This window comes from Pristiophorus japonicus, chromosome 7, assembly GCF_044704955.1.
Source record: "Pristiophorus japonicus isolate sPriJap1 chromosome 7, sPriJap1.hap1, whole genome shotgun sequence".
Taxonomy (NCBI): domain Eukaryota; kingdom Metazoa; phylum Chordata; class Chondrichthyes; family Pristiophoridae; genus Pristiophorus; species Pristiophorus japonicus.
In genome coordinates, this window is record NC_091983.1 from 112,808,954 (window position 1) to 112,836,333 (window position 27,380).

The 27,380-nt window shown below is 43.7% G+C and overlaps 1 protein-coding gene across 4 annotated transcripts in view; it reads left to right on the forward strand.

Annotated features, from left to right (window-relative positions):
* Nucleotides 1-27,380, forward strand: part of epb41l2 (erythrocyte membrane protein band 4.1 like 2) — a 255,078-nt gene that overhangs the window by 61,731 nt on the left and 165,967 nt on the right. Inside the window, exons 2-5 of one of the 4 annotated variants that reach the window (XM_070885255.1) lie at nt 13,257-13,332; nt 21,371-21,412; nt 21,896-21,972; nt 25,229-25,512. The exons of the other annotated variants lie outside the window; for them this stretch is intronic. The gene's annotated coding sequence lies outside the window, so the exon portion shown is untranslated. The remainder of the gene's footprint in view (nt 1-13,256; nt 13,333-21,370; nt 21,413-21,895; nt 21,973-25,228; nt 25,513-27,380) is intronic. 4 annotated transcript variants of the gene reach the window in all.

The following is a 27,380-nucleotide window of genomic DNA, read 5'->3' on the forward strand; positions in this document are numbered from 1 at the left end:
ATGTGGAGTATCATTCCTTCAGCTTTTAATAATTGTTGAAAATTTTTTTAAATGTTTTTTTTAACATTTTCATTCTCATCTCTATACCATATCTTTCTTTTCCCCTATCAGGCCCTGGGGATTTATCGGTCTTCAATCCCATCAATTTCCCTGACACAATTTCCTGACTAATAAGGATTTCCTTCAGTTCCTCCTTCTCGCTAGACCCTCGGTCCTCTAATATTTCCAGAAGGTTATTTGTGTCTTCCTTCGTGAAGACCGAACCAAAGTATTTGTTCAATTGGTTTGCCATTTCTTTGTTCCCCATTTATAAATTCTGACTGCAAGGGACCTACTTTTGTCTTCACAAACCTTTTTCACTTCACATATCTATGGAAGCTTTTGCAGTCAGTTTTTATGTTCCCAGCAAGCATCCTCTCATACTCTTATTTTTCCCCCTCCTAATTAAACCCTTTGTCCTCTGCTGAATTCTAAATTTCTCCCAATCCTCAGGTTTGCTGTTTTTTCTGGCCAATTTATGGGCTCAAGTTTCGGCTTGAGTTGTACCTTTTTTTTTGGAACAACTAGTTTAGAATGGAGTATCTTAGAAATTGCAATTCTCAGCATTTAGTTTGCTCCAATTCTAGTGAGGTTAGAATAGTTTCATTTTAGAACAGTTTTTTTTCAAAAGGGGGCGTTACCAGCCACTTAGGCTTGTTTTGCAAGTTTAGGCAGCGAAAACTTACTCCAAACTAACTTAGAATGGAGGTAAGTGTAGATTTTTGTACGCTCAGAAAAACCTTAACACATAAATTAGGCGCAGGGAACAAGGGGGGCGGGGGGGGGGGGAAAAGAGAGAGAGGAGAAGGAGGAGAGTTAGCGGTCCGCACTCAGCAGACGACCGCCGTCTAGGACTTTGGGTGGGCGCTGACGCCGAGGACTTCGGCCGGAGCCCGACCCCAGCACATGGATGACTGCTGCTCAGGACTTCGGGCAGGCCCCGCCGCTGATTTCAGGCGGGGCCTGCCCCCAGAAAATGCTGGGTGGGCCGCCGCAGAAGAGGTAAATACTGTCAAGCCACTCGGCCCGGAAATGGGGCGACGTCCCTTCGGCTAAGGATGGGGTCGTCGCCCGGAGACAGGACGAGCTGGGAGGGCCAGGAGCTACTGCGCACATGCACAGCCTCCACTGTGCACGCGCGCAGCTGCCGGCACTATTTTTGGCGCAGGGCTGTAGCTCCACCCCCTGCTGCGCTGTGCCGAGCTGGAAATGGCCCTCCAGATAGTGGAGAATCGCGAGGTAAGTATTTAGCGCTTTTTCAGTTCTACAAATTAGATGGGCCTCTCCGATGTGCGCCGTTCTAGAAACTTGAGCCCTATATGCCACTTCCTTGGATTTAACACACTCCCTAATTTCCCTTGTTAGCCACGGTTGAGCCACCTTCCCCGTTTTATTTTTACTCCAGACAGGGATGTACAATTGTTGAAGTTCATCCATGTGATCTTTAAATGTCTGCCATTGCCTATCCACTGTCAGCCCTTGAAGTATCATTCGCCAGTCTATTCTAGCCAATTCATGTCTCATACCATCGAAGTTACCTTTCCTTAAGTTCAGGACCCTTGTCTCTGAATTAACTCTGTCATTCTCCATCTTAATAAAGAATTCTACCATATTATGGTCATTCTTCCCCAAGGGGCCTTGCACAACAAGATTAGTAATTAGTCCTTTCTCATTACACATCACCCAGTCTAGGATGGCCAGCCCTCTAGTTGGTTCCTTGACATATTCGTCTAGAAAACTATACTGAATCATTATTGCCAGGCCCCTTGCTCTTTCATTGGTGAATACTTGGTAACCAGGAATACTTCGAACCAATTCCTGGTCTTGTTTGAGTCATGTCTCTGTTCATGCAACAGTGTCATAATCCCATGTAGCAATTTGTGCCTGCAGCTCATCAACCTTATTAGTTACACTACGGACATTGATGTACATACAATTTAATATCCATCACTGTTGCTCTTTTCCCCAATCTGGTCCCTTCAATTCTTATATTTCTAATGTTACTGTTGTTTAGATCTCTCTCTCTCCTCGTGAGAGATACTTAACTAAGTAAATATCCTGGTCAATGTTCCCTCTTAACTTTTTTGTTATGCGCATGCGTGGTATTTCCAAGAGGCAGCAGCTGTGAGTGGCCGGCGCGGGATCTGCCGATTGGTGTGGAACTGCGCATTGATCCTCGTGCAACCAGTGAAGTCTAATATGTACAGAGCAGGGCACAGAATAAATACACTTGTACTGTTATCAAGTTACATCAGCCCAACTGATCCACACCAGTGCTTCTGCTCCATGCAAGCCTCCTCCTATCCCTATATACTTGAGCAATACATCACCAAACTTTAGAAGCAGCTTCAGACATTAAGTGTATAGGATAGAGAAGTTTTCAGACCAGGCATTCTGTAGTGACTGCCAATTGAGCATAGAAAAAGGCAGGTGCCAGACGCAAGTGAGTCAGTAAGCAAGAAGATAGGCATATAAATTTGTGACTGAGACTCTTCACAACTGTACCCCTCATCCCTGGTAACACAATACTCCACCTGCAGCCTAACCAAGCCTCCATGTACTTGTAATTCGGACCTCTAGATACAAAACAAAATGTTAAATTAAAAAAAAAATGTGTCTCTTGGTGTATCTGCACATTGAGGTCCCTTTGCTTTTCTACTATATTTAACATTTTACTATTCAAGGTATATTTCTTTTCCCCATTTGGAGTCTGCATTTTTCTGCTTTGAAGTGCCAATACGCTCAATGGAGGGCGAATGACTAGGTAGTGGGGAGTTTAAAATTGTAGTTATAAATGACCTGGGGAAGTTTTTTTTCCAGAGTAGAAGTGGGGTTGGAAGCAGGTAGAGGGATGTGGATGGTGAGGGATGCAAAGAATGTTTGGAGATGACCGTGCCAATGAATAATAGAGTCTGAAGTGACCAAGGCACAGATGAGGATTTCAGCAACAGATGGGGCTGAGGTGGGCAATGTTATAGGAAGTAATTAATCTTTGTGGTGGAGAGGAATTTGGTTAGAAATTTGACTCCGTCAAATGGGACATCAAGGTTGCGAACGGTTCGGTTCAACCTGAGAAGTGGCTGGGTATGGAAGTGGTGGCAAGGGTATGGGGTTTGTGACGGGGGTGGATGATGCTCGCTTTGGTCTTCCCAATGTTTAATTGGAGGAAGTTGCTGCTTCAAGATTAGATGTTGGACAAGCAGTCTTGCAGTGGAGGGGTCAAGAGAGGTGGTGGAGAGAGTAGCACTGGATGTTGTTGCCAAACATGTGGAAGCTGACCCCATATCTCTGGATGATATTGCCAATGGGCTGTATGTAGACGAGAAATAATGGTGTGTGTTGTGTTGGGAGAGATGGGTGGTGTGCAGGAGGAAAAGAGAGTGAAACCATTGCTGGTCTATCACTTTCAAAATAATTAAGGAAGTTGGCAAGAGCTGTGATGAGGAATTTGGACAAACGCTGGGAGAAAAATATTAGAGTGCAGGGAATGCGATTAGAGTAGATACATATACAATGGCAGTCACGTGCACAACAGACTGAATAGGCTCTAACTGAAATTTCAGTGATAAAGCCAGCATATTTCTCGGTATTTAATCATATATTTTATAACACTGAAAATGTTAAATTCTTAGCTAAAGCTTGTAAATCAATACACATTGGCTCCCACATTAAGCACCAATGAGCATCACATGATACGAGAATAACTTGTGCAAAAAGAAGTTGAAATGCAAAGCTTGTATGCAAAGTAGGATGAAGTAATCTCACTTATTTTTGTAGATTTCAGTATGGATTTTCTGTCCAATTCACCTTTTTGCTTGGGCTAGATGACTGCTGAGGAAGAAAATATATTGGGCTGGAATTTGCCATTGGTAACAATGGTGAACTAACGGCATTTGCTGTTATTACCCCTTTGAAACTGCCCGCAACTTCAGATTGTGGCGCAGGCGCATCTCAACGCGGAAATCCTGAAGTGGTCAGTCGTTCACTGCTCTGACACTGGCTGCACTATGAATCCTCCACCCAGCTCCAAATAGGCGGCAATCCATGTAATCAGTGAAACTGACAAAAAATTGGTCTTTTCCGTGGTTCACTGTTAAATATGTCATTAATCCTTGTTGGAATAGGTGTAACTGGGGTTTTAACAGTGTATTGACTGGGAAACAAATGCTCTGACCCTGAAACTAATTTTTATATTTGTGGAGTGTAAAATTTCTCCATTATGATAAAAATCATAATTTTTAAGTTTGTTCACAGTATTTCAGTTTTCACCCTATCCTCATGCGAGAGCCCCAACCTTTGTTTCGCGCTCTTAACATTTTTTTAAAGTCCCGATAAAAGCACCTTCTCATTTCCTGGTTTAGTGTCTGGGAGAATTCTGCAATGTGATTGGCTGCTTACAGCTTGTTGTCATCATGCTTTACAGATACACAACATCACTCTTTTTCCTCCCCCCCCCCCCCCCCCCAAAATCAAAGTGAAAACTATTTACAAGGTGAGGCGGTCAGGAGCCTTTCTTTCCCTGGTGGACCGCCTCGGTACAAATGTCTGCTCTGGTGTGTTGGCTGTGCCCTCGCTGGGCTGGCGTGTTGTTGGCCCTGCAGGGCTGCTGGGTGAGCCTGGCCTTGCAGGGCTGTTGGGCGTGATGGGTTCGATTTCCTGGTCCGGGGTGGTGTATTGATCCTTTGAGTGTGTGTTGTAGGCTCGAAAAAGGTGGTGTCTGCTGTGGGTTGTTCAGAGCAGTCTGTGAACCGCAGCCTCATTTGGTCCAGGTGCTTTCTGCAAATTTGTCCATTGTCTAGTTTGACGACATACACCCTACTCCCTTCTTTAGCTATCACCGTGCCCGCGATCCACTTGGGACCATGTCCATAGTTTGGCACATACACGGTCATTCAGATCAATTTCCCGTGACACAGTGGCGCAACCATCGTTTACATTTTGTTGCTGCCGCCTACTCTCTACCTGATCATGCAGTTTGGGGTGAACCAGCGAGAGTCTGGTTTTAAGTGTCCTTTTCATGAGTAGCTCAGCCAGGGGCACCCCTATGAGCGAGTGGGGTCTCGTTCGGTAGCTGAGCAGTACTTGGGACAGGATGGTTTGGAGTGAGCCTTCTGTGACTCGTTTAAGGCTCTGTTTGATGGTTTGTACTGCCCGGTCTGCCTGCCCAATGGAGGCTGGTTTAAAAGGGGCAGAGGTGACATGTTTGATCCCATTGCGGGTCATGAATTCTTTAAATTCGGCACTGGTGAAACATGGCCCGTTGTCACTGACCAATATGTCAGGCAGGCTGTGGGTGGCAAACATGGCCCTCAGGCTTTCAATGGTGGCGGTGCTTCCTGACATTATTTCACATTCAATCCATTTTGAAAAAAACATCCATCACCATCAAGAACATTTTACTGAGAAACGGGCTTGCATAGTCGACATGGATCCTTGACCATGGTCTGGAGGGCCAGGACCACAAACTTAGTGGTGCCTCTCTGGGCGCATTGCTCAACTGAGCACACATGCTGCATTGCTATACACAGGATTCTAAGTCAGAGTCGATACCGGGCCACCACACGTGGGATCTGGCTATCGCTTTCATCATTACTATACCCGGATGTGTGCTGTGGAGATCTGAGATGAATGTCTCCCTGTCCTTTTTTGGTAGCGCTACGTGGTTACCCTACAACAGGCAGTCTGCCTGAATGGACAGCTCGTCCTTTCGCCGCTGGAACGGCTTGATTAGCTCTTGCATTTCAATGAGGATGCTGGCTCAGCTCCTATGCAGTACACAGTTTTTTTACTCGGGACAGCAGAGGATCTTGGCTGGTCCAAGTCCTAATCTGGCGGCCGTGACAGGTGATTTATCATTTTCGAACGCTTTCATGACCATCAACAAGTCTGCGGACTGCGCCATTTCCACCCCCGTGGTGGGCAGCAGTAGCCGACCTGAGAGCATCTGCACAGTTCTCGGTGCCTGGCCTGTGGCGGATGGTATAGTTATACGCTGATGGCGCGAGTGCCATCAGGGATGTGAGGGGCTTGTCATCGGTTTCCAGCTCAAATTTGAGGCCAAACAGGTACTGATACATTTTCTTTACCATGAACACACATGCTAATGCCTCTTTCTCAATCATGCTGTAGGCCCTCTCGGCCTTAGACAAGCTCCTGGAGGCATAGGCGACAGGTTGCAACTTCCCCGCAACGTTAGCTTGTTGTAATAGACAGCCGACTCCGTACGACGATGCATCACATGCTAGCACAAGTCTTTTACACGGGTTATACTATACAAGCAGCTTATTGGAGCATAAAATGTTTCTGGATTTTTTTCCCCCATACCCAGTTTTCTTTACGTAATAACACATGTAGGGGCTCTAAGAGGGTGCTTAACCCCGGTCGGAAGTTACCAAAATAGTTGAGTCCCAGGAACAACGACAGTTCTGTGACGTTCTGTGGCCTGGGCATGTTCCTGATAGCCTCTGTCTTGGCGTCTGTGGGCCGAATGCCGTCTGCCACCTGCCGCGATCTTTCTCTCCAAAAACTCCACTTCTGTTGCCATGAAGACACATTTCGACCTTTTCAGCCGCAGCCCGACGCGATCCAATCGCTGGAGGACCTCCTCCAGGTTTTGTAGGTGCTCGGTGGTGTCCCGACCCGTGACCAATATGTCGTCCTGAAAAACCACGATGTGTGGTACCGACTTGAGTAGGCTTTCCATGTTTCTCTGGAAGATCGCTGCAGCCGACCGAATTCCAAACTGGCATCTGTTGTAGATGAACAGTCCCTTGTGCGTGTTGATGCAGGTGAGGCTCTTCGAAGACTCATCCAGCTCCTGCATCATGAAGGCCAAAGTCAGGTCGAGCTTGGTGAACGTCTTGCCTCCTGCCAGCGTTGCAAATAGGTCATCTGCCTTAAGTAGCGGATATTGGTCCTGTAGCGAGAAACGATTAATAGTTACTTTATAATCGCCGCAAATCCTGAGTTTAGTACTGGAACAAACGGGCTGGCCTACTCGCTGAATTCCACTGGCGATGATGCCCTCGCGTTGCAGCCTGTCCAGCTCGATTTTCACACTCTCCCTCATCATGTGAGGTACCGCTCGCGCCTTGTGGTGAATGGGTCGTGCCTCTGGGACCAAGTGGGTCCGCACCTTCATCGCGGAAAAGTTTCCAATAGCTGGCTCAAAAAGGGAAGGAAATTTGTTAAGAACCTGGGTACATGAGGCCTCATCGACATATGATAGCGCTCTGATGTCATCCCAGTTCCAGCAGATTTTGCCAAGGCAGCTCCTTCCAAGCAGTGTGGGGCCATCGCCCGGGACAATCCAGAGTGGCAGTTTGTGCATCGTGCCCTCGTGGTGACCTTGACCATAGCGCTGCCCAGGACAGTGATGAGCTCTTTGGTGTACGTTCTCGGTTTCGTGAGGATGGGGCTCAGGGCTGGTCTGAATGCCATGTTGCACCACAGTCTCCCAAACATCTTTTTACTCATGATGGATTGGCTAGCGCCAGTGTCCAGTTCCATGGCTACGGGTAAGCCATTCAATTTTACATTTAGCATTATAGGTGGACATTTCGTCAAATGTGTGCACCCCGTGTACTTCAGCATCTGAGGCTCGAAATTGCTTTGATCCACCATGGACTGATCTTCCTCTGCCACGTGGTGGTTAGCAAGTTTCGCACAGCTGGCAGCTCGTCTGCAAGCTTGTTGGAAGTGCCCCATTGTTCCACAGCTCTTTTGTAAACATACCCTTTGAAGCAGCATGAATAGAACATAACATTAGAACATAAGAATTAGGAACTGAAGTAGGCCATCTAGCCCCTCGAGCCTGCTCTGCCATTCAATAAGATCATGGCTGATCTGGCCGTGGACTCCGCTCCATTTACCTGCCCGCACCCCGTAACCCTTAATTCCCTTATTGGTTAAAAATCTATCTATCTGTGACTTGAATACATTCAATGAGCTAGCCTCAACTGCTTCCTTGGGCAGAAAATTCCACAGATTCACAACCCTCTGGGAGAAGAAATTCCTTCTCAACTCGGTTTTAAATTGGCTCCCCTGTATTTTGAGGCTGTGCCCCCTAGTTCTAGTCTCCCCGACCAGTGGAAACAACCTCTCCGCCTCTATCTTGTCTATCCCTTTCATTATTTTAAATATTTCTACAAGATCACCCCTCATCATTCTGAACTCCAACGAGTAAAGACCCAGTCTACTCAATCTATCATCATAAGGTAACCCCCTCATCATCAGAATCAGCCTAGTGAATCGTCTCTGTACCCTCTCCAAAGCCAGTATATCCTTCCTTAAGTAAGGTGACCAAAACTGCACGCAGTACTCCAGGTGCGGCCTTACCAATACCCTATACAGTTGCAGCAGGACCTCCCTGCTTTTGTACTCCATCCTTCTCGCAATGAAGGCCAACATTCCATTCGCCTTCCTGATTACCTGCTGCACCTGCAAACTAACTTTTTGGGATCCAAAAAGAGTTTCATGCACAAGGACCCCCAGGTCCCTCTGCATCTCAGCATGTTGTAATTTCTCCCCATTCAAATAATATTCCCTTTTACTGTTTTTTTTTTTCCCAAGGTGGATGACCTCACACTTTCCGACATTGTATTCCACCTGCCAAACCTTAGCCCATTCGCTTAACCTATCTAAATCTCTTTGCAGCCTCTCTCTGTCCTCTACACAACCTGCTTTCCCACTAATCTTAGTGTCATCTGCAAATTTTGTTACACTACACTCTGTCCCCTCTTCCAGGTCATCAATGTATATTGTAAACAGTTGTGGTCCCAGCACCGATCCCTGTGGCACACCACTAACCACCGATTTCCAACCCGAAAAGGACCCATTTATCCCGACTCTCTGCTGTCTATTCGCCAGCCAATTCTCTATCCATGCTAATACATTTCCTCTGACTCCGCGTACCTCTATCTTCTGCAGTAACCTTTTGTGTGGCACCTTATCGAATGCACCACATCCATCGATACACCTCTATCCACCATGCTCGATATATCCTCAAAGAATTCCAGTAAATTAGTTAAACATGATTTCCCCTTCATGAATCCATGCTGTGTCTGCTTGATTGCACTATTCCTATCTAGATGTCCTGCTATTTCTTCCTTGCTGATAGTTTCAAGCATTTTCCCCACTACAGATGTTAAACTAACCGGCCTATAGTTACCTGCCTTTTGTCTGCCCCCCTTTTTTTTAAACAGAGGCATTACATTAGCTGCTTTCCAATCCGCTGGTACCTCCCCAGAGTCCAGAGAATTTTGGTAGATTATAACGAATGCATCTGCTATAACTTCCGCCATCTCTTTTAATACCCTGGGATGCATTTCATCAGGACCAGGGGACTTGTCTACCTTCAGTCCCATTAGTCTGTCCAGCACTACCCCCCTAGTGATAGTGATTGTATCAAGGTCCTCCCTTCCCACATTCTTGTGACCAGCAATTTTTGGCATGGTTTTTATGTCTTCCACTGTGAAGACCGAAGCAAAATAATTGTTTAAAGTCTCAGCTATTTTCATATTTCCTATTATTAAATCCCCCTTCTCATCCTCTAAGGGACCAACATTTACTTTAGTCACTCTTTTCCGTTTTATATATCTGTAAAAGCTTTTACTATCTGTTTTTATGTTTTGCGCAAGTTTACCTTCGTAATCTATCTTTCCTTTATTACTTTTTTAGTCATTCTTTGCTGTCGTTTAAAATTTTCCCAATCTGCTAGTTTCCCACTAACCTTGGCCACCTTATACGCCTTTTGGTCTTTTATTTGATACTCTCCTTTATTTCCTTGGTTATCCACGGCTGGTTATCCCTTCTCTTACCACCCTTCTTTTTCACTGGAATATATTTTTGTTGCGCACTATGAAAGAGCTCCTTAAAAGTCCTCCACTGTTCCTCAATTGTGCCACCGTTTAGTCTGTGTTTCCAGTCTACTCTAGCCAACTCTGCCCTCATCCCACTGTCGTCCCCTTTGTTTAAGCATAGTACGTTCGTTTCTGACACACCTTCCTCACCCTCAATCTGTATTACAAATTCAACCATACTGTGATCACTCATTCCGAGAGAATCTTTTACTGGGAGATAGTTTATTTTTCCTGTCTCATTACACAGGACCAGATCTAAGATAGCTTGCTCCCTTGTAGGTTCTGTAACATACTGTTCTAAGAAACAATCCCGTATGAATTCTATGAATTCCTCCTATAGGCTACCCCGTGCGATTTGAGTTGACCAATCGATATGTCGGTTAAAATCCCCCATGACTACTGCCGTTCCTTTTTCACAAGCCTCCATTATTCCCATGATTATTGCCCGCCCCACCGTGAAGTTATTATTTGGGGGCCTATAAACTGCAGCCACCACTGACTTTTTCCCCTTACTATCTCTAATCTCCACCCACAATGATTCAACATTTTGTTCATTAGAGCCAATATCATCTCTCACAACTGCCCTGATATCATCCTTTATTAACAGAGCTACCCCACCTCCTTTCCCTTCTTGTCTATCTTTCCAAATCGTCAGATACCCCTGTATGTTTAATTCCCAGTCTTGGCCACCCTGCAACCATGTTTCTGTAATGGCCACCAAATCATACCCATATGTAATGATTTGTGCCGTCAACTCATTTACTTTATTTCGAATGCTGCGTGCGTTTAGGTAGAGTGTTTTAATCCTAGTTTTTAAACCATGATTTTTAGTTTTGACCCCTCCTGCAGCCCTTTTATATTCAGTGGCCCTTTTTGTTTTTTGCCTTGGGTTTCTCTGCCCTCCACTTTTACTCATCTCCTTTCTATCTTTTGCTTTTGTTTCCCTCTGTCTCCCTGCATTGGTTCCCATCCCCCTGCCATATTAGTTTAACTCCTCCCCAACAGCACTAGCAAACACTCCCCCTAGGACATTGGTTCCGGTCCTGCACAGGTGCAGACCGTTTGCTTTGTACTGGTCCCACCTCCCCCAGAACCTGTTCCAATGCCCCAGGAATTTGAATCCCTCCCTGCTGCACCACTGCTCAAGCCATGGTGAATAGGCTGAATGGAAGCCTCCACAACGCCAACAAGGTGTGAATTGCTTTGCGTTCATCCTTTGTTGGTGACTTTGAGTCAGCTGGGTCACCTGAGGCTTGCTGGCAGTTGCAAATTCGTGGTTTCTGCCCTGTACATTTCTGCTCGCAAACACAGTTCCAGTTAATTTATGAACATTGCTTGCACTTGTGTGCTGAGAGATTTGTTTGGGGTTATCACTGGTGGACATAAAAGCCTGTGGTACCGCAATGGCCTTACTGAGGGTCGGTGTCTCTACAGTCAAAAGTTTTCGTAGGATGGTCTCGTGGCCAATGCCCAGTACAAAAAGGTCTGAGTATTTGCTCCAGGTAGCCATCAAACTCACATTGTCCTGCAAGTCGCCTTAGCTCATGACGTAGCTCGCCACTTCCTGACCTTCAGATCGCTGGCACGTGTCGAACTGATACCTCGCCATCAGCACACTCTCCCTCTGTCTAAGATGCTTCCGGAGCAGTGTACAGAGCTCCTCATATGACTTATCTGGTGGGTTTCACCGGAGCCAGAAGATTCTTCATGAGGCTGTAGGTCGGTACCCCGCAGACCGTGAGAAGGACCGCTCTCGTTTTTGCAGCGCTTCCTTCTCCGTCCAGCTTGTTGGCTACAAAGTACTGGTCTAGCCATTCGACATAGGCTTCCCAGTCCTCACCCTCTGAGAATCTATACAGGATGCCCACAGTTTGCTGCATCTTTGTGTTGGATTTGTATACTCGTCGCCAGTTAATGTGTTCCTAACACACATGAGACTGCACACAGGGAAGACAAAGTAACAGTGACCTCAGTCTTTATTAAGACACTCCAGAGTGAGTAACCGGTCTTGGGGGGCGGCTTATATACATTGCTCCCAAAGGATGCTGGGATCCCTTGGGACTTCAGGAGATGCACTCCCTGGTGGCAGAACATGGGACTGCATGCTTTACAGATACACAACACTTTGCTTAGCTGTTGACCGCAAATTACCGTCAAAAGCTTTTTGACTACTGTCATTAAATCCTGTGTGGTTTGCTTAAGTATTCTGTGCTTTACCAATCACAAATCCATGCCCTGAGATTAAACAATAGCTGACTCCAATGTACCATTTGCTTAGATTTTAATAATGAGACTTCTGAACCATCAATGTTTTTAGCAGGGCTTTTAACGCTTGTTTAACGCATCACAATAATAAGTATTCAGATCTTGGTAGCTTTGAGATTTAACAAAATAGAACTTCCACTTAATTGAATTCACTGCGCATCTATACGTTTTGCTGCACAGTTTATTTTCTTGCATATAGCATGTATGGTTCAGAAAAGCACCAAGACAGTTAAATGGATTTTTGCAGTGATACCTTTTGGTTAATACAAGTTACATAAAATGTTGTTTGAGGCTAAGGAAAATTCTCAAGGTGATGTAGGTAGACTTGCAATGATAATTTTCCAGTTGTTTTTCCACGAATTGTTCTTGGGTTTTTCGGTCCCTCTGAAGAGATGACATGGCTCCTGGTGGATAAGGAGTGCCTAATCGTGATTCATAAGGCATCAGGGCTGGATGGACCAGCTGGTCTTTCCTGTCTGACATTTTCATATGTTCATCAGATTGAAAAAAAATCCCAGTCACGATCTGGGTTAATGTTGTAGTGCAAATCTTTCTTCCCTATCGTATTTTAAAAGGGAAAATATTATTCCTTTTACTAGTTACCCCACACCTATATATGAAACCTAACAATGGAGTTCCTCTCCATTGATGCTTCAGGAGAAGGAGAGCCAGAACCCCACTATCCAACACACTTTAAAAAAATATTTTTAAAATAAATACTGAGTGCTGCACTATTGGGGGTGTGATTTTTTTCGTTGAGATGTTGCATTCTTTTTAGGTGAATTTGAAGAAAAGGGGGAGCTCTCCCAGTGTTCTGACCAATATTTATTCCTCGGTCAACATCACTAAAAACAGTAATCTAGTTAAGCACTTTGAGATGTCCGGTGGTTGTGAAAGGCGATTTATAAATGCAAAAGTCTTCTTTCATTTACCTCTTGCTCTTTGTGGGACCTTGCTGTGCACAAAATGACTGTTTCCCAACATTACAACAGTATGATTCAAAAATACTTCATTAGCTGTGAAGCACTTTGAGATGTTTGAGGTGTGAATGTCGCAATGTCAGTGCAAGTTTGTTCTTCTTTACAAGGAAAGTTTAAAATGGAAATTGGAGACTTCTGCATCTCTGGCTAGCTCTGGGGCTATTCTCTTTTCCATCCAGGAGTGTAAAGTAAGTAATGCTTTATCTATATTCAAATGTAGTTTATTGAAAGTTTAACCATAATTGGAGATATTGTAGTATTCATTGGCATTGCAAATTATAAGCAAGATCAATATTTTTGACAGTTACAATAATATTTGCAGTATTGTCACTATTTTAGTGTTTTCTAAGTTGCTTTCTTTATATTTTAAAAATGGAATTTTTAATTCAGGCAGTATGTTCAACTTAATGAGGGTATTAATGACTTCATTTAAGCAGAATGCAATTCTGTCAGTTTGAGTATTTGTGCGAACTTAGATGTGAAATGTAGGGCGAGTTCCGTTAAAAGGATACACTTGAGTCAGGAAACAGCTATAGGGTCAGCCAGCTGAAACGAACGACAAGTTCAGATTCTTTTTTGTACTGCTTAGTTTCCCAGAAACAGAAACTGCGACTGTTCCACAATTAGAAACAGATGCTTGGTGGGGAGAGATGTCGGGGGATCTGAATCAAGGGAAATTACTTGTAAACTAGGCAGAAATCATTCTTGTATAATGACAACTTAGGAATGATATTACAAGCAAACATTGTCAAATTAACTTTGAAGCTGCTGATAGTACAGCAAAGCCTTTTGAGATGACCTTGAATATTCCCTTGCACCAAAGAACAAATGTTAAAATTTTGTGAAAATTTAATATTTCAGACAAACTATGTACCTATCCGATATCTTTTAAATGGTATTTGTGTACCCTTCCTGTCATGTGATCACACTTGAGGCATAATGGCCTGATGCCACATTTTGTTGATTAGCTCAGAGTAAAACAACAAATCATAACCCAGGAATGAAACACCAGCAAAACGATCAATCAAAAGCTACTAATGACTTAAAACAAAGTGAGCCAATCAATTTGTTCAAACCACTTTGGGGGAGAAGATTAAACTTTCTATCACCCAACCAACTGCAGATGATTCCTAACATGAAGGGCTGTAAAATAAGTGAAGCCAATGGCGCTCACCGTTATTAATGCGTAAATGGTACAGCAATTTCAGGCAAGGGGTGGAATACCAATATCCAAAAGTTGCTTCTGAGGCCGTCGATCTCTAAACCTGACCACCCTCCCCACAAACCTTATGATTTTAGACCCAAGTTGCAGATCTCTACCTGCAGTTGTATACATGGTTTCTTGGGACCCAAAGGGCAATATTCAAAAGCAACGACTATTTGTATTTATATCACACATTAAACATAGAAAAGCATCCCATGATGATTCTCAAAATGGCAGTGAGACAAAGAAGGAGCTATTTGGAGGAGAGACTAAATGCTTGGTCAAAGATGTAGGTTTTAGAGGAAAGGAAGAGGAGTTTAGGGAGGGCAAACCAGAGCTTGGGGCCTAGACGGCTGACGCCACACTTACCAGTGGTGGGGTAAGCACAATAGGCCATAGTCGGAGGAATGCAGAATTCTTCGAGGTTTCTTTGTCTTTTGTTGAAATGAAAATCAGTTTAATTCAGCAATGAATGATACTTAAAATATGAACATGACTTGAAGAAAAAAATTGTCAAGTTCCTCTGTAGTATATTTGTGGGACATGTACATCTTCACAGAAGCTTAGCAATTCGCTGGAGGAGGTTACAGCGAGAGGAAACATAGAAACATAGAAAATAGATGCAGGAGCAGGCCATTCAGCCCTTCGAGCCTGCGCCACCATTCAATGTGATCATGGCTGATCATGCAACTTCAGTACCGCACTTCTGCCTTCTCTCCATACCCTCTGATCCCTTTAGCCGTAAGGGCCACATCTAACTCCCTTTTGAATATATCCAACGAACCGGACTCGCCAACTTTCTGCAGTAGTGAATTCCACAGGTTCACAATTCTCTGGGTGAAAAAGTATCTCCATCTCGGTCCTAGATGGCTTACCCCTTATCCTTAGATTGTGACCCCTGGTTTTGGATTTCCCCAACATCGGGAACATTCTTCCTGCATCTAACCTGTCCAGTCCCGTCAGAATTTTATATGCTTTTATGGGATCCCTCTGTCGTCTAAATTCCAGTGAATACAGGCCCAGTCGATCCAGTCTTTCTTCATATGTCAGTCCTGCCACCCCGGGAATCAGTCTGGTGAACCTTCGCTGCACTCACTCAATAAATAGCAAGAATGTCCTTCCTCCGATTAGGAGACCAAAACTGCACACAATACTCAAGGTGTGGTCTCACCAAGGCCCTGTATAACTGCAGTAAGACCTCCCTGCTCCTATACTCAAATCCTCTTGCAATGAAGGCCAACATTCCATTTGCTTTCTTTATTGCCTGCTGTATCTGCATGCCTACTTTCAATGACTGATGTACCATGACACCCAGGTCTCGTTGCACCTCTCATTTTCCTAATCTGTCACCATTCAGATAGTCTGCCTTCCTGTTTTTGCCACCAAAGTGGATCACCTCGCATTTATCAGCATTATACTGCATCTGCCATGCATTTGCCCACTCACCTAACCTTTCCAAGTCACCCTGCAGCCTCTTAGCATCCTCCTCACAGCTCACACTGCTACCCAGCCTAGTGTCATCTGCAAACTTGGAGATATTGCATTCACTTCCTTTGTCTAAATCATTACTATATATTGTAAATAGCTGTGGTCCCAGCACTGAACCTTGTGGCACCCCACAAGTCACTGCCTGCCATTCTGAAAAGGACCCGTTTATTCCCACTCTTTGCTTCCTGCCTGCCAACCAGTTCTCTATCCACGTCAATACATTATCCCCAAACCCATGTGCCTTAATTTTGTACACTAATCTCTTGTGTGGGACCTTGTCGAAAGTCTTTTGAAAATCCAAATACACCACATCCACTGGTTCTCCCTTATCCTCAACAAAATTACTACTAGTTACATCCTCAAAAAAATTCTAGAGGATTTGTCGAGCATGATTTCCCTTTCATAAATCCATGCTGACTTGGACCGATCCTGTCACTGCTTTCCAAATGTGCTGCTATTTCATCTATAATCATTGATTCCAGCATTTTCTTGCTACCGATGTCAGGCTAACCGGTCTATAATTCCGTTTTCTCTCCCTTTTTTTTAAAAAGTGGGTTTACATTAGCTATTCTCCAATCCATAGGAACTGATCCAGAGTCCATGGAATGTTGGAAAATGACCACCAATGTTATCGACTATTTCTGGGCCACTTCCTTAAGTACTCTGGGATGCAGACTATCAGGTCCTGGGGATTTATCGGCCTTCAATCCCATCAATTTCCCTAACACCATTTCCTGACTAATAAGGATTTCCCTCAGTTCCTCCTTCTTGCTAGACCCTCGGTCCCCTAGTATTTTCGGGAGGTTATTCGTGTATTCCTTAGTGAAGACAGAACCAAAGTATTTGTTCATTTGCTCTGCCATTTCCTTGTTCTCCGTTATGAATTCACCTGATTCTGACTGCAAGGCACCTACATTAGTCTTCACTAATCTTTTTCTTTTCACATATCTATAGAAGCTTTTGTAGTCAGTTTTTATGTTCCTTGTAAGCTTACTCTCATGGGCATGTAGGAATTTGAATAGGAAAATGAGAATTTTAAGTTGAATTCAGCATGGCTAAGGAGGTTTTTTTTTCCTGATCTGTTCTTGTCCCTCCTGGGATAAAGTTTAAAAACAATTTTATATTTCCAAAATGTTTCCAACTGTGCCTTTCATAACAACCATCAAAAGAATCCCATGAGCTCGCATCAGACTTTTGGAGGTGCCCAGGTGAATGGATTCTCCAAATCCAAAGCAAGCTCCCAGAGTGAATTGCTTGGAGTTTCACTAAGTATGAATATGTCCCATAATATATTGGAGAAGAACTTCATAATTTAATTTAGGTAATTTTTATATTTTAATTGATGTCCATTACTGAATTAAGTTGAATTTACTTCAGAGAGACAAAAAGCAGCTGTTACTTGTATTTGGCCGAAGCTGAGGCCTGGAATTTATTTTTCTCTGAGGAAGGCCCTTCCCTCTTTATTTTGGCTTCACATATAGTTAAGAATTTTTCCCCCGTCAGTCGAATAAACACTCAATAGGAAAAAATGGATAATTGTTGAGGTAATTGAGCTATGTTTGGATTAAAATCCTGAAAAGAACTTGCAAGTATCAGGTTTTGGGCTTAAAACTGGCCAGCCTGGGACTGGTGAACCACATTTGCCTGTGCCCAAGCCCCCCCCTCCATGCTCCCAACTGATGACCCCCTCGCTACTGTCAAACCCTCCCCTCCCCACTTCAGTACACTCAAATCCCAGAAGACAAATTTGCTGGAGTTCTTTGAGGATGTAACGAGCAGGGTGAATAAGGGGGAACTAGTGGATGGTGTATTTGGATTTCCAGAAGGCATTCGATAAGGTGCCACATAAAAGGTTACTGCACAAGATAAAAGCTCACTGGGTTAGGGGTAATATATTAGCATGGATGGAGGATTGGCTAACTAACAGAAAAGAGTCGGGATAAATGGGGGTCACTTTCCGGTTGGCAAACAGTGACGAGTGGTGTGCCGCAGGGATCGGTGCTGGGTCCTCAACTATTTACAATCTATATTAATGACTTGGATGAAGGGACCAAGTGTAGTGTAGCCAAGTTTGCTGATACAAAGATAGGTGGGAAAGCAAATTGTGAGGAGGACACACAAAATCTGGAAACTAATATAGACAGGCTAAGTGAGTGGGCAAAACATTGGCAGATGCAGTATAATGTGGCACAATGTGAGGTTATCTACTTTTGCAGAAAAAATAGAAAAGTAAATTATAATTTAAATGAAGAAATGTTGCAAAGCGCTGCAGTACAGAGGACCTGGGGATCATTGTGCATGAAACAGTTAGTATGCAGATACAGCAAGTAATCAGGTTGGCCTTTATTCAAGGGGGATAAAGTATAAAAGCAGAGAAGTCCTGCTACAACTGTACAGGGCATTGGTCACACCTGGAGTACTGCGTACAGTTTTGGTCTCCATATTTAAGGAAGCGTATACTTGCATTGGCGGCTGTTCAGAGAACGTTCACTAGGTTGACTCTGGAGATGAGGGAGTTGACTTAAGATAGGTTGAGTAGATTGGGCCTATACACATTGGAGTTCAGAAGAATGAGGTGTGATCTTATCGAAACATAAGATAATGAGGGGACTCGACAAGGTGGATGCAGAGCGGATATTTCCACTCATAAGGTAAACTAAAACTAGGGAACATTGGGCCCAAATTTCCCCATGAGTTGCACTGTCTTTTTTGGTGTAACTTGATTTTTCTGATGTATCTTTTTAGTTGCAAATATGGCCATTTAATTTGCGCCAGTGTAAGTGAATTAATTAGGTTTTTTGTTAGGTCCATTTTTTTTTTCAAAAGGGGGCGTTCCCAGCCACTTACACCATTTATGCCAATTTGGCCAGAAAAAAGTTGTACTAAACTAACTTACGGCAGCTTATGTGTCCTCTTTTGTCCGCACAGAAAGACCTTACTTACAGTTACGGAATCGGCACAAGCAACTACATTTAAAGCACCACCAAGCACCAAACAAAGCACAAAGTAATAAGCAATCAATAAATAACAAATAAAAAAAATAGAAGGAACCCTGCACCTAGAGCGCCAAAATCCATCAGTAAATAACAAATAAAAAATAGAACTCCTACCTTAGGGAACGCAGCGGGCCACCGATGAGGGAGCCCATTCGGCCACGGCTAGGGACGGCGTGCTTTGGGCCCTCCCACACAGCCTGCAGCACGCGTTTTCAGAAATGGCCTGCCAGGAGCTACTGCATAGTGCGCACGTGCCGAGGTCCCGGCACTGTTTTCAGCGCTGGGACCTGGCTCCGCCCCCAATCCATTGGGCCATGATGGAGAGGCTGGGGAGCGGCCAAAATACGGAGGTCTTTTTTCGGTGTGCTTGGAAGCGGGCAAAAGTGGCGCAGCTCAAGTGAGCGCAGCAGAAAAAATGATTAGGGAAATTTGGGCCCATTTAATGCTGAAATGAGGAGAAATTTCTTCTCAGAGGGTTGTAAATCTGTGGAATTCTCTGCCGCAGAGAGCTGTGGAGGCTGGTTCATTGAATATATTTAAGACGGGGATAGACAGATTTTTGAGCCATAAGGAAGTAAAGAGTTATGAGGAGCGGGCAGCAGATCAGCTGTGATCTTATTGAATGGCGGAGCAGGCTCGAGGGCCAAATGTCCTACTCCTGCTCCTATTTCTTATGTTCGAAATCCCCTGCACCATTGCTGACAGACATTGCAACTTCCTTCCTGCCCTCAAAGCTCCCAGATAATGGCATCCCATTCCCCAGGGAAGACAGATTCTAACACCTTTTAGCACCTCAATAAAACAGTGCCCCTGATACCTTGTACATTAATGACATAACTTGTCTACTGTTTAAAAAGTAATTCTCTAATACACCACGAGCAGTGCTACATGATATCTGTTAAAATTATTATAAAAATTGTGTGCATTCCTCTGTTATTGAGATGTCACGAATGTGATGAGCAAAGTCTGTCATACATGCACCTGCTTGTCTTCAATTTCATACACTCAAAACAGCAACAAATCAGAACAACGCTATGGAGTGTAAGAGTCAAAAGTGAGGAACGACCTACCAATCAGAACATATGAATCAAGTATGAAAGCAATTAATCCAGATGAATAGTGAGGGAAGAAGAAGCTGGTCCAATAAAATGGTTCCAGCTACAGGCCAGGTTACTGCAGATGCAATGAAAGGGTTGAAAATAAGGTTTGGAATGTAATATATAGCAAAAAAGCACACACTCAAATTTTCTTCTTGGTTTCCTTTCAGATGTAAATGGTTCTCGTTAGCTTTTAAAATTAACACCATCTTCCTCAGAGAAAAATAAATCTGCTCTTTACCATTCTGTCCTCACCAATGACCATTTCATCTCTAACTTCCCTATCCTCTCCAAGGTTTTTGAACATGTCATCTCCCATCTTTCTTGCAATTCTTTGTTTGAATCCCCCCAATTGTGTTTCTACCCTTCTCCCAGCACTGGAATGGCTCTAACCAAATGCTAAAATAACATTCTCTCTAATGTGCACTATTCCTTCTTGACCTCTGACTGTGATGATGTCTGCACAATCACGCACTCCCCTTCTGACATTTCACCCCTGTTCAGCTGTGGGCACTGCACTCGCTCTTGCATGTCCAATAGCAGCCACAGTATCTCCAGTAATGCCCTTGCCCCATTATCTCTGCAAATCCTCAAATGCCATCCTTGCACTCCCTCATCTACATACTGCATCTTGGTGACGTCACCTGAAACCATGAGGCCAGCTTCCACATGTATGCTGTTCTACTTGTCCACAATCTCTGCCCATCTGCTGTCAGACTACTTTTTTGACATTTAGTCTTGGATAAGCCACAATTTCCTCCAGCTAAAGGTTGGCAAGGGTGAAGCCATCATCTTTGGTTCCTGCTCCATACCTTCAACACCAACTCCACCCACCTTCCCTGGCTACTCTTTCAGCTTGGCCTATACAGCCTACAGCCTACAGCTTCCAATATACTGTTCATGGCTGAGCTGAACATCTGAACTTGTATCCTCTCCATCACCAAAGCTCAACTTCCACCTCCATCCCTATCTCAAGCCTGCCTGGCAAGGAAACCCTTGTGCCTTTGTCATCTCCAGACTTGATTACTCCAGTGTACTCCTGCACAGTTTCCTATTATCCAGTATCCACAAAATTCACCTCATCCAAAGCTCTGCGATTCCTGTCCTATCCTTGCTCGCTCGCCGCCTCTCTCGCTCGCTGTGCCCCCCACCGGAATCAAAGCCGTCTTCACCTTCTTGAAAGGATCCCATTTGAATTTTTTTTAAAGAAGAAACACTTCTAATTTTACTAGTCATATTAAATCTATTCTGCCTGTAAACAGAAGTAGAAGGCTTTTATTACATTGCCATTTTGAAATGATGAGAAACCGAACCCAGCTCCATTTGGCCAATGGATATGCCTCTTGTTTTTTGGGTGGGGCTTACATTATTCAATACGTTGTTGAAGGAAACGATGTGGCATTGCATTGAGTTCCAACATTAATTTTGTTTCATATTCTAGTGCCAGCAAGCTTTGTCAAATTCTTCTCGAATCAGGAACAAAGTAAGCAATTTGCAGTTCAGACTTTATTCTATAAAGCAAAAGCATGTTTTGAACGTTAAATATGCTGCAAAGTTTTCTACTTTCTGCCTCTGTTCTGGTGTGGTTTTTGTGGCTTGTTAGTGTATCTATTGTATTTATTGGCATCCATAATTTACTGTCTGTCTTCTGCGAAAGAGGATTTGAAAGCATGAGAGCATTTTAATTGCTGGAGTTGGTGAGCTCGTCACTGATAGGAGGATGTTTATTACATTTGACAAGTTTTGTTCTCCATTTAACAAAATAATGCAAGATCTGCAGAATACCATGTCTGCTTGCCACAGACAGCTTAGTGTTCGTACTTGTATATCTGTGGAGGAGGTGGGGGGGGGGGGGAAGAGGAGAGGGGGCGGCAGGGTATTGTATGAATACTTTTACCGTTCTGGTAATGCAAGTTTTCGAAGTTCTGATTGATTTCTGAGAATTGATCTGTTGCCTTTCCTGTAGGTGCTGAGATGTTGAAGATTTGAAGTCTGATTTTAGGTGTGTCTTGGTGTTCCTAATTACCAAATCAAGTCTTGAAGGTAACTCATTAGATTATTGTCAATTTCTTGATTCCATTCCAAATTTAAATTTGGGTACAGATTCAAGTGAAGTACAGTACTTCAGTTGTAAACATATTTTATAGTGGGAGGAGTCACAGATACCATATACTAGCAATTGTATACTCTTGTTCTGGCAGAAGTACAGGGACTGGACAACCACTTCAGTCTGTCAAATTGTTGAAAGTCAATTTGCTATCTGGCTTTACATTCTGTGCCCTTAAAACCAAAGCAATATTTGAAAAAGCCTGTTTAACCACATAACTGAAAAAGTAACCGACTGTGAATGTGATAAAAATTAGATTGGGTAATAAATTGAGCAATTTCTAAGGAGCTACTCCAGCAACATGGTGGTTTAATAAAAATAGATGTAATTGATAAAAGAATAATTGATTAGTTGAAGGCATTGAATGAAGCCTAGACCCCAGGTCCTAGCTGCATGCTAGGTAAAATGATTGATGAAATTGCATATGTTCGAGCAGCCTGCTTTAGAAAATCATTGGAAATGGTGACCATGCCTGATCAAAGAAAAGGGAATATGTTGCCAATGTACATTAAAAGGGTAAAGGGATAAACAAGGCAACTACAGTCAGACATCCATTGTATGAAAAGTAAAGTGCAGGAGGGAATTTTAAAGGGATGAATTATCATAGAATCATACAGCACACACGGTGGCTATTCGGCCCATCGTTCCTGTGCCAGCTGTCCAATTAATCCCACTTCCCTGCTCTTTCCCCATAGCCCTGCAATTTATTTTCCTTATTAAGTATATATTCAATTCCCTTTTGAAAGTTACTATTGAATCTACTTCCACCACTCTTTCATGCAGTACATTCTGGATTACCATAACTTGCTGCATTTCTGTTTTTTTTAAATTGCCATCTCCCCTCTGGTTCTTCTGCTAAATATCTTAAATCTGTGTCCTTTGGTTGCTGACCCTCCTGCTATTGGGAGCAGTTCATCCTTATCTATCCTATCAAAACCCTTCATAATTTTGAACAGCTCAATTAAATCTCCTCTTAACCATCTTTGCTCCAAGGAGAACAACTTCAACTTCTCCAGTCTCTCCACATAATGAAGTCCCTCATCCCTGGTGTTATTCCAGTAAATCTTCACACCCTCTCCAAGGTTTTGATATCCTACCTAAAGTGTGGTGCCCAGAATTGGACGAGCCAGTGATTTTTTTTTTAAGGTTTAGCATAACTTCCATACTTTAGTACTCTGTGTCTCAATTTATAAAGCTGAGGATCCCGTATGCTTTTTTTTAAACAGCCTTATCAACTTGTCCCGGCCACCTTCAAAGATTTTTCTGAGAACCCCCAGGTGTCTCAGTTCCTGCACTGCCTTTAAAATGACACCATTTAATTTATATTGCCACTTATTCTTATAGCATCCATCACTTCGCACTTACGCATTAAATTTCATCTGTCATGTGTCTGTCCATTTCATGAGTCTGTGTGTGTCCTCCTGAAGTCTACTACTAACCTTCTCACTGTTTACTAAGCGTTTTGTGTCATCTGCAAACATGAAATTGGGCTCTTTATACCCAAGTCTAGGTCATTACGTGCAAGGAAGGTAGTGCAGGGGTCCCCTGTGGTCATCCCCCTGCAAAACAGATACACTGCTTTGAGTACTGTTGAGGGGGATGACTCATAAGGGGAGGGCAGCAGCAGCCAAGTTCATGGCTCCGTGGCTAGCTCTGTTGCACAGGAGGGCAGGAAAAAGAGTGGGAGAGCAATTGTGAGGGGAATAGATAGGCGTTTCTGTGGCCGCAACCGAGACTCCAGGATGGTATGTTGCCTCCCTGGTGCAAGGGTCAAGGATGTCTCGGAGCGGGTGCAAGACATTCTAAGAAGGGAGGGAAAACAGCCAGTTGTCATGGTGCACATTGGTACCAACGACATAGGTAAAAAAAGGGATGAGGTCCTACGAAACGAATTTAAGGAGCTAGGAGCTAAATTTAAAAAGTAGGACCTCAAAAGTAGTAATCTCGGGATTGCTACCAGTGCCACGTGCTAGTCAGAGTAGGAATCACAGGATAGCGCAGATGAATACGTGGCTTGAGCAGTGGTGCAGCAGGGAGGGATTCTATTTCCTGGGGCATTGGAACCAGTTCTGGGGGAGATGGGACCAGTACAAACCGGACGGTCTGCACCTGGGCAGGACGGAACCAATGGCTGGGGGGGGGGGGGAAGGGGAAAGAGTGTTTGCTAGTGCTGTTGGGGAGGAGTTAAACTAATATGGCAGGGGGATGGGAACCAATGCAGGGAGCAAAAAGGAGACAAAAGCAAAAGACAGAAAGGAGATGAGGAAAAGTGGAGGGCAGAGAAACCCAAGGCAAAGAACAAAAAGGGCCACTGTACAGCAAAATTCTAAAAGGACAAAGGGTGTTAAAAAAACAAGCCTGAAGGCTTTGTGTCTTAATGCAAGGAGTATCCGTAATAAAATGGATGAATTAACTGTGCAAATAGATGTTAACAATTATGATGTGATTGGGATTACAGAGACGTGGCTCCAGGATGATCAGGGCTGGGAACTCAACATCCAGGGGTATTCAACATTCAGGAAGGATAGAATAAAAGGAAAAGGAGGTGGGGTAGCATTGCTGGTTAAAGACGAGATTAATGCAATAGTTTGGAATAAACCGAGACCACGTCTGCTCTCTCAGGTGGATGTAAAAGATCCCATGGCACTATTTCGAAGAGCAGGGGAGTTATCCCCAGTGTCCTAGCCAATATTCACCCCACAACCAACATAACAAACAGATTATCTGGTCATTATCACATTGCTGTTTGTGGAAGTTTGCTGTGCAAAAGTTGACTGCTGCTTTTCCCACAGTACAACAGTGACTACACTCATTGTACTTCATTGGCTGTAAAGCACTTTGAGACTTCCACTGGTCGTGAAAGGGACTATATAAATGTAGCCTCTCTCTTCCTTTTAAGTCCAGCTTTCCCTTTTTGAAAGATTTTCACAAGCTTTCGATTTTACCCATGTTAACTGCACAAAGAAATACCCATTAAGTATCAACAGGAGTATCGATTGGAATGGATTGAAATTCATTCATTCACTACCCTCTGCCTAAAGTAGTTACACCTAAACAGCATTTTAAACCCTATTGAAACAGAAAAAAAAATCCAAAATATTTTTTTTCTAAAACATTTAATTAACTTTAATTTCAATTAATTTTAAATATATGTGTTGTGTTTAATGTGTTTTGGGGTTTTTTGTCTGACAGCAGTAAGAACTTGGAGATACGGAGTTCTCATTGCTAGCAATGAGAATACTGTACCGTGATTGGTTGTGCAGTCACACGTGGCTCCAGCTTCCATGTGCGAACCTCGAGGACGGGGGCCACTCCGAAGCGCAGGAAGAGAAGGCCTCCCACCGCAATCACCTCCGGGACCATCAGGTTCTTTCGTAAAAAATTCTTGGGTCGGAGGCGTTCGTCTGAAGGAAGCCTCAGACCCGAATTTCAGGCCCAATTTGCAACTTCTTTACAACCCAAAACAGCAGCCTCAGGTATGCACAAGTATTCATTTCAACTCACCAAAATTTCTCATTTATGGTGTACGAGGAGCAGACCAGACAAAAACACCACAGAAGAATTTAACTAATTGATTATACAACACTGAGAAATAACGTGGCAGCATTTGTGAGCTGCTGAAATTCATGTTAAACATTACAAGAGGATTTAAGTATAAGCGTAAAGACATCTTACTGCAATTATATAGGGCCCTGGTGAGATCACACCTGGAGTATTGTGTACAGTTTTGGTCTCCTTACCCAAGGAGAATATATTTGCATAGGAGGGAGTGCAATGAAGGTTCACCAGACAGATTCCTAGGATGATGGGATTGTCCTATGAGGAGAGATTGAGTAGACTAGGCCTATATTCTCCAGAGTTTAGAAGAATGAGGTGTGATCTCATTGAAACATACAAAATTCTTACAGGACTTAACAGGGTAGATGCAGGGATGATGTTTCCTCTGGCTGGGGAATCTAGAACCAGGGGTCACAGTCTCAGAATAAGGGATCGGCCATTTAGGACTGATGAGGAGAAACTTAGTCAGTCATAGGGTGGTGAATCTTTGGAATTCTCTACCCAAGGGGGCTGTAGAAGTTCAGTCATTGAGTACGTTCAAGACAATGATAGATTTTTGGATATTAAGGGAATCAAGGGATATGGGGATAGTGCAGACAAGTAGAGTTGAGGTAGAAGATCAACAATCATCTCATTAAATGGCAAAGCACACTCGAGGGGCCAAATGGTCTACTCTTGCTCCTATTTCTTAGGTTCTTATGCAAACGATAATCCTTCAGCAGAAGTACAGAAAATCACTGAGAACCGCAGCACTGACTGAACCTTGAAGGAATAGTAATGAAAATAAAAGGCAAGAACAAAAAAAATCTGAAACATTAGTAAATCAATGCCCAAAACTGATCGTGCACTAGTTGTGATACTTTGCAGGGAACGGATTCAGAAACCTCACATCTTGCCTACTCGTATGCTTAGTGGACTGTGACGACAACACATCCAAAAACAGGCACAACAGAACCTAGCACTGGCTACATCTGGAGACAGCCACCACCATCTCACACGGAGTAGCCATCAAAGCCCCCATCCCACTGAGCATTGTGCAGAACATCAGACTTGCAAAGTGAATCAGAGAAAGCCCCAATATTACACCCCACACTTAAAATATCAAAGCACTACACCACACAGCCAATTTTGAATAAACAGCCTTCCTCCATAAATTGCCCAACCCCACTCCATTCAGCTTTGTTAGCACTTCCCCTTTCCAATGACCACAGAACAAGCCCCTCCAAACTCAGCAGAGCTCAGGCCACCCATCCTCACTAATAGAAACTCTTCCCCACCCGAATGTGCATAGATTTGTAACAACCCCCCCCACCACTGAAGATCAGTACAACCTCATTCCCACTTAGCATACATCTTGTTTCATAAGAACACAAGGAATAAGAAATAGGAGCAGGAGTAGGCCATCTGGCCCTTCGAGCCTGCTCCGCCATTCAATAAGATATGATTTGATCCTGGCCTCAATTCCACTTCCCTGCCAGCTCCCCATAACCCTTGACCCCCCTTATCGTTCAAAAGGGAGTGGTTTCTTCTTCAACCACTGGTAGTGGTTTGATACAACTGAATGGCTGGCTTGGCCACTTCAGAGGTCAGTTAAGTGGTAATCACATTGGCGTGGAACTGAAGTTTACATATAGGTCAGACAGGGTAGGGATGACAGGTTTCCCCAAAGGACCTTCGTGAACCAGATGGGTTTTATGACAATGGTCACTTTTACTTTTTAGTTTCCAGATTTTTGGAACTGAATTCAAATTCTCAAACTGCCATGGCAGAGTGTGAATTCACATTT